Genomic DNA, 6836 nt, shown 5'->3' with positions numbered 1-6836 from the left:
TTTTTGCTAAAACCTCCATTAATGCTTGTCTAAAGATTAGAGAGATTCTGGATAATTTTGCTATGGCATCAAATCAGCATCCAAACTTTTCAAAATCTGTATTGACCTTCTCTAAGAATATATCCAATAGATTACAAAGAATCATGGCTAAAATTATTAAAATCCCTCTTGAGAGAAAATTGACCTCGTATTTGGGTGCTTCTATTCTGGAGGGCAGAGTCACAAAAGAAATGTTTAAGGGTCTTAGAGAAAAAATGACCAACAAGCTTGCTAGATGGAAAAATAAAATTCTCTTTTTCTTTCTAGTATGCTAATCCTTGTTGATTCCCCAATTTATTATGAGTCCTTCAAGATTCCAAACGTAGTGACTGATAACCTTGATGGAAAGCAAAGAGATTTTATTTGGACTAAATATAATGAAAGAAAACCTATTCACCTGTTGTTAAGTTGCTATGGCACATCTTAACTGACCCAAAGAATCTATGGGTTAACGTTGTGATAAATAAATATTTAAAGACTAAAGGCTAAAGCAAAGAAGGGGATATCGTGGGCTTGAAGGGGTATCCTTGCCTCCAGTGAGGTGATAAAAAGAGTAGGAACCTTAAGGTGAGTGAGGTTACTGATCATGACCATATCAGGACGCTTGTGCAAGAAATCCAGCCCATATTCCCATCCCCTCTTTTCCTAGAGAGTACATTATGGTGTGGAGACCGTCTCCTAATGGATAGTTTTCAATCAAGATAATATATATGACAGAATAGCCCAATGAATGAGGCTCCCCCAATGCGGGGTCTGAGGAGGGACTATTCTCAGCTCTGATTATATATGTGAGACTTGTGGAAACCTCAACTTCATCCAGATCTTCTAGTTTGATTGGTCATGAGTTCCATTCTTTACCCAGAATATATATGTCTTCAATATTGGTCGCTTGTATAACAGAAGTGTGACTAGTGGGAACCTCTAATCCTTGGGAACATGCCCTATTTATAACCCGGTGCAAGACATATTCCCTTCTGATCATCACCTTCCTCTTCTCCTGGCGTATAATGATGGCTAATAAAAATGGGTTTGAAGCTGTTTGTCATGTTTCACAGACTAGCTTCTAGTCTTGTATCATCAGTAGTTCAATTATTATTTGACAAATTCTTCCTTTCCCTCTAAACTAACACAAAAATTGGGGGATGCATGTGGTTCTTCCATCTCAACTTCAATTCTGTTGATACCTTACTTTTTACTGATCAAAAACATCTCTTTAACCAGAAGGCAGCATGTAGATGCAGATGCTCTAGAATCTAGCTAGATCGGTGATATATTATGGTTGAGTTTGGTACCGTTAATTGCTTTTATACAACACCTACGATCCAATTCCCATTTGTGTGAGGCTGCACATTTATGCAAGTGTGCATTGTTTAAATCCCTTTTGGCATTATATAATGCACTTATTACATGTTTTACACACACACACATACACCATGGCATTATCATGCGTTTATTACCAAGTTTTAATTTTAACAGTAGAATTAATACATAAAAAGAACAAAAGTTCTTATAAATATATAGCTAGAGGTAGTTCTGTTCTGTCTTCTCTCTTCATCATCTGGCCTGCATGCATATAAATCTTCTTTAGAGTTTAGACCAGCTTCAATGGTCGCATCATGGCACTGTTTTCGCCATCCAAAACCTGCAAATTAAAAGTTAATGAACAAGAAAACAAAATCATAAGTCAGATCACCATTATCCGGCATCAAATAAGCCAAAGAAGGAATTAATATCCAGAGAGTAATAATTAGTACTCTTACGTTGAAATGGTAGACATATCCGGTATCAGCTTCAATGTTCTTAAGAGAAGGCTTATTGCCGTCCGGGAACTTGACGACGACAGTGGTCTGGCATCCTGGTTCTATATTCACTGTGTTCTTCCATGCTTTCTGGTAGTTGGGTATCGCCATCTCTTCCCTGCTTACATATTTATTCACTTTGCAGGCGGTGGCGTTGCCGTTCTTGTCCTTCAGCATGCAAGCCTTGAAATCAGTCACATTGCTCACCAGCTTCACAACCTTAATTGCCTGAAACGTAGCCAAGTGTATGTGCAGAGGACGATTTTCCTTGGTCAGATTAATCACTTCCCACACCTCGCTGCTACCAGCTTTGGGTTTCTCCGTCGCCGGATCCTGAAACTTTCTCCCGTTAATGTAGAGAAGTGGGTTTTTGCCACCTTTGGTCGACGGCTTCTCGTACATGGTGATGTATCTCGTCGTCTTCGCGCCAACTCTGGTTGCCTTCACGGAGTTCGGTAGAAAGTCAGGAACCCTGGAGTTTACAGTCGGTGGCTTCTGACCTTTGGGAACCACAACTGTAAACTGCATGATCCTGTGAAACTGATTCTTGCCTTTCGGGTACGGGTACGGGGCGTCGTTGATTAAATGGATTCGGGTGTTATTGCGCAAGTTGGCGAAGTCGATTATCACGTCGGCAGTCTCGAACGGTGCTAGGAGTATCTGGCTTGTCCTGACCGGCGATGGGAGGTAGGACGAGTCGGATCCTAACTGGATGAAAGGGAGTGCCTGGTTTTGGTTTGGCAGCTGGAGATGGAACCGGAAATAACGTTTGTTCGAGACGTTGATGATACGGAAACGATACCTCCGTGGTTGAACGTTCAAGAACGGCCAGGCCTTGCCATTAACTATGATGACATCCCTGTCGCCGGTCGGGTCTACGGTCATAGATTCGCCGTTGAAGGTTCTGGTTTCTTGATCCGGGTCACGGACTACGTAAGCGCCAAAGAGGCCGGCGAGAACGTTGACACGTGCTAACCCGATAGCAAAATCGTGGGAAATGAGGTTCCCTGGGCCGGCGGGTGGTTCGTTGTTGTAGGTGTAGGTTCTGGTTTTGAAGGCCGGTCCGGTGTCATTGAATTTTTGGGTGAACCAGGCAAGGGGGTGACCGTCGATCTATGGGTCCTGAACCCCACCGTGGAGATGGACGACGGTTGGGATGGCACGGCCCTTGGGAGTGGAACTGAAAAGGTGTGTGTCGCCAAGGTAATTGGCCCACGTCACATGGGTTGGTTTTCCCGGTCGGGCCTCAATTATTGGACCGGGCACGCTGGCTTTGTCCTTGGATACTCCATACGCGAACACATTGGTGGGACGTAAATCACGGTGGAATTTCTGCAAGAAAAAGAACACAGATAACATGTAAGATGTAACTATAACGCATGCCATACACCTCCATCTTCCACGGTAAATCAGGAATAAAGTGTGTGATGAGTTCCACGTGGCTGATGATTTGTTACCAAATCAGCAATGGGACCCATGTTGAGACTTGAGAGGTTCATACCCATTTCGTCGGGAACATGCCCATGGTGAGTCTATCCGACCCGGATTTAGCTTTGGGGTTGGCTTTGGCCTGGTAAGTGATGGTGCTTATGAGCAAGATAACTGCCACCAATAGCTATTCTTTTGCTGTCCATTCTGTCTGTGATCCATTTTCAGATTTTGAAATCAAAACATCATCTTCACTATTGGGATTTTAAATTAAAAAAAAATAAAAATAAAAATCCATTGACCACCCACTTTGTTATAAAACCCAAAACCAAAATTCATTGACCCATTAACCCTGTCAGGAAACTTAATAATAAAATAATAACAATAAAAAGAAAATAAAAGGTTATTGTGAAGAGGTTGGATGAAGGAAATGGAGAAGGACAAGAAGTGAGATGGTAAGAATAATTTAAGCGTTCACACTAAACGGAATGAAATGACAAAATAGAATTAACCTTCCCCCGTATACCGTATAATATAATTAGGATAAGATTTAGATGGTGATGAGGATGCATGCATGCATGAACATAATAAGGGTGTGCTTATAGTTAGATCCAATTGTATGAGTCCGGGTCAGGTAGGCACCTCATAGAAAGCATGGTAAATGAATATTTTTAAAATTTTTCAAACCTATCTCTTCAAATAGATTAAAGATAATTTTTAACAATTATCAGAATATTTATAAGATGCTCATATATTGTGCCTACAGGATTCAGTCCCCAGTTGTACGATTAAAGAATTAGCGATAACAGGGATGCACAGGCATGAAACTCATCAAATTGAGAGAGAGTGATCCCAATAGAAATACTGTGCTCATAAACCTAATTAAGGCTGCATTTGGCATTCCTTATTTTAAGGATTTAACTATTTTTTGCAGTTAAAAACTGAGTGTTCAAAACAGCATTTTATCTGCAAAAAGAAAAAATCCTTAAAATGAAGAATGCCAAATGGAGCCTAGCTAAACCCCAGCAGAAAACTGATATGATGATGATGTAGCATACCTACTTTAATTAGTAATTACATACCATTGAGAGAGAAGTATGGCAAGCATGGCCACTGGTTTGCCGCATTTGAGAATAGAGAGATCTGATTTGTTCAAAATATGGATAAATCAGCATTGCAAAGCTAATCCAAATAAATTAGCCTGCTGCGACTCAGTTTAGTCAAAGTGGAGTTGAAATTAAAAATAATTATTTGCAAAAAGGAAGAAAACAACTGCATGTATCGGATCATCCGACTCCCTTGTTTTAACAATAATTAATAGTTATGGAGTATCATTCATTTCTAATTAATTATTAAGACATCAGAGTAATGGCTGCATTAATTGGCTTAAACAAGCTTGTTGATAAAACAAACCTTGAGATTGCAAGTTTGGAACTGTTGAAGCTTTTATTTACGTAAGAACCAAAACGGCTAGACCATTTCTTTTTGATTAAATTAGATGCTCGATCAATCGTATTGATGTTTTGACTATTACATCACGCCTCCATAAAAACTGACATGCATTCAGATTTGAGCTATGGAAACCTCACGTCAGAAGAAAGACCATTTCTTTTCTTGCTGATGATGGTTAGTTTTGGAATCGGTCTCCGTAAAAGACATGTAACATGCCACGGATGCAAATTTGCAAGATGGGCTGGATTTACTTTAGTCTAGGGCTGATCGTGGGCCAGGCCCGGGCTAGGCTTAGCACCAATTCTAAGGGCTTTAAGCTAGGCCCGGGCTCGACCCGGCCTGCACCCCGGGTCTAGATTGCAAGTCCAATTCCAGCTCTACACAGGCCTGGGTCAGGCTAATAGGCTTTCTAGGCTTAACTATAAAGACTTTAAGCCCATGAAATCAAATAATACAATTTAATTTATTTAAAACTTTTAATTAAGTAATGCGTAAATGTAATACATACAAAAAAGTTACATAAGCCAAAGTTAAATTAGGCTTGGCTAGGCTTTAGGCCTATGGCACAGCCTCATTTAATTATTAGTCTTGAATTAGCTTGGATTATCTATCTTTTGAGGAGCACTTTCATTTTCATTTTCATTTTTGAGCAATGTGAGATTTGGAACAACCATTCAGTATTTTTCCAAATCCTACATTGCTTAAGGAATGAGAATGAAGGTTTTGCCTTCACCTATATAAGGCTTTGTTTAGGAGGGCTCATACTTGAATTTACTCAATTGTTGGCATACGTGTTAATACATTTTAATTCATAAATATTTATTTATATGTTAAAATAAAATGTAAAATTTTTATATTTATTATATAATAATAAACATATATATCATGGGCTTGGGCTCAGGCCGGGCTATACACAAAAATCTGGGCCCAAGCCCAAAATTTGTGGGCTGGGCCAGGCCGGGCCAAGAATGACCAGCCCTACTTTAGTCCAATTATTTTACTTGTTTGTAGTGAAAATTTGGTTTGCGTTGGTGTAAATCTATAGGGATGCAAATAGGTTGAATGTAAATCTTGGTTACAAAGGCCCTGTTTGGTACATCTTTCCACTTGAGTTGTCAGCTTTTTAGAAGTCTGTCAGCTTGCGTTCCAGTCTTCCTCCATTTGGTTGGAGAAAGATCTTTCCGCCGAAAGACTATGCACTGAAGGACGCGAGAAGCTTGATTTTAACTTATTTTGAGAAGCTAGAAATTGAGTTTTTCACCTTTTTCATCTGCTCAAGTCTTGTCTTTGTACGAAAAGGCATGCCTCCAACCAAATGGTTTATGGGCTGCCAAGATCTTTATTTAAAAGCTCACACCTGTCTTTTGGCTGTTAGATCTTCTAAAATATCTTTCAAAATATACTTATCAAACAGCACCTAAAACAATGTGCTTCCTACTTTAAATGAAAGAGAAGGGAGACAACATGATATTTGTTTGGAAGGAATAAGGTAAGAAGGAAACTGATGTTATCCCCCCTTTATGTTATACAGAAGTAAAGTGAGAGAGAGACGAAGGTATAAGCAAGTTTTGCATCAGCCTTTTATATGAAAAATTTGCACAAGCTACCAATGTGTGCAAATGAGGCAAAACTAATTTTGCATTAGGTTATATATAGTGTAAATCATAGTTACAAACAACCTGTGTTCTAAACTGAACCAAGCACAAATTTGTATCTAGCTCAGTGTTTGCATTGCAAACAAATAGAGCCTATAGTGTATTTTTCATACTTCTTTAAAGAACTATTTTATACATGCAAATTTGAAAAGTTATGTACATGGTGCTTCAGTATTATCATACTTAATCATGTTACACCTAAAAAATTATGTACATGCATGCATAATTTATGTATAAAAACAATAAATCCATATGCCTATGTCAGGACGAGGTCAAGCCTTAAAGTATTGATAGCTATTCATAGTTCTTGGGGTGGGTATTAATTGGTTAGGATTTGGGCACATGATGAGGCCAAATTTGACCACCAACCAGAGCCAGCCATATTAGCCATATTGTGCTGAGATTGAAGATTGTCCTCATGCATAGGTTTCTTGGGCCGGTTCGAAAAGTTGTTTCCTAATGG

General features: G+C 39.3%; 1 pseudogene; it reads right to left on the bottom strand.

Moving 5' to 3' along the window:
* Positions 1 to 1630: 1630 nt before the first annotated feature.
* Positions 1631 to 4393, bottom strand: LOC148864689 (multicopper oxidase LPR1 homolog 1-like; annotated as a pseudogene).
* Positions 4394 to 6836: the final 2443 nt, after the last annotated feature.

The sequence above is a fragment of the Nelumbo lutea genome, chromosome 3, assembly GCF_056320005.1.
Source record: "Nelumbo lutea isolate HS-2025 chromosome 3, American lotus-T2T, whole genome shotgun sequence".
NCBI lineage: Eukaryota > Viridiplantae > Streptophyta > Magnoliopsida > Proteales > Nelumbonaceae > Nelumbo > Nelumbo lutea.
Note: the sequence above shows the minus strand (reverse complement) of the source record. Positions and strands in the feature narration are given on the sequence as shown.